An 818-nucleotide genomic window follows, 5' to 3' on the forward strand; every position below is an offset into this window, starting at 1 on the left:
GCTTAGTAGTACTTAGTAACGCTTAGTAGTACTTAGTAACGCTTATTAGTACTTAGTAATGCTTAGTAGTACTTAGTAACGCTTAGCAGTACGTAGTAACGCTTATTAATATTTAGTAACGCTTATTAGTACTTAGTAACGCTTAGTAGTACTTACTAACGCTTAGTAGTACTTAGTAACGCTTATTAGTACTTAGTAATGCTTAGTAGTACTTAGTAACGCTTAGCAGTACGTAGTAATGCTTATTAATATTTAGTAACGCTTATTAGTACTTAGTAATGCTTAGTAGTACTTAGTAAAACTTATTAGTACTTATTAAGGGCGCTTCGCGGCAATCTTCTATTTCAACTTTGAATTGTTGCTTAGTCTTTCATCATTTTCTCTTCGATAAAACAATAACACAACTTTTTGCGGATTTACGTTTTTTTCTGTTTTTTATTTTAAGAAAATCAAAAAAATTTGTAGACAATTTTTTATTTATAAGCATACTTAAACTTATCTTGGGGGTCATGTGAGGTCCCACAAAAAATGTGGGCGCGGTCGGTTCAGCCGTTTAAACGTTTATCGGTTTACAAACAGACAAGCAAAGAAAATATATATAGATTTAGATAAATTTTAATATGTTTTCAAGTGTCCTGTTGATAAAAATCTAAAATATTTAAAATAAACATGATAAAGATGTTTTCAGTTTATTAGTTCTAGTCATCCAAGTAGGTTTATTAGAAAACTTAGAAAACTTAATATAGCGGCCAAACTCTGTTACTCGCAATGAATTACAAGAAGACTGAGATTAGTTTATATTTTAGGGTTAGTTTCTT

The sequence above is a fragment of the Eurytemora carolleeae genome, unplaced genomic scaffold, assembly GCF_000591075.1.
Source record: "Eurytemora carolleeae unplaced genomic scaffold, Eaff_2.0 scaffold50, whole genome shotgun sequence".
Lineage (NCBI taxonomy): Eukaryota > Metazoa > Arthropoda > Copepoda > Calanoida > Temoridae > Eurytemora > Eurytemora carolleeae.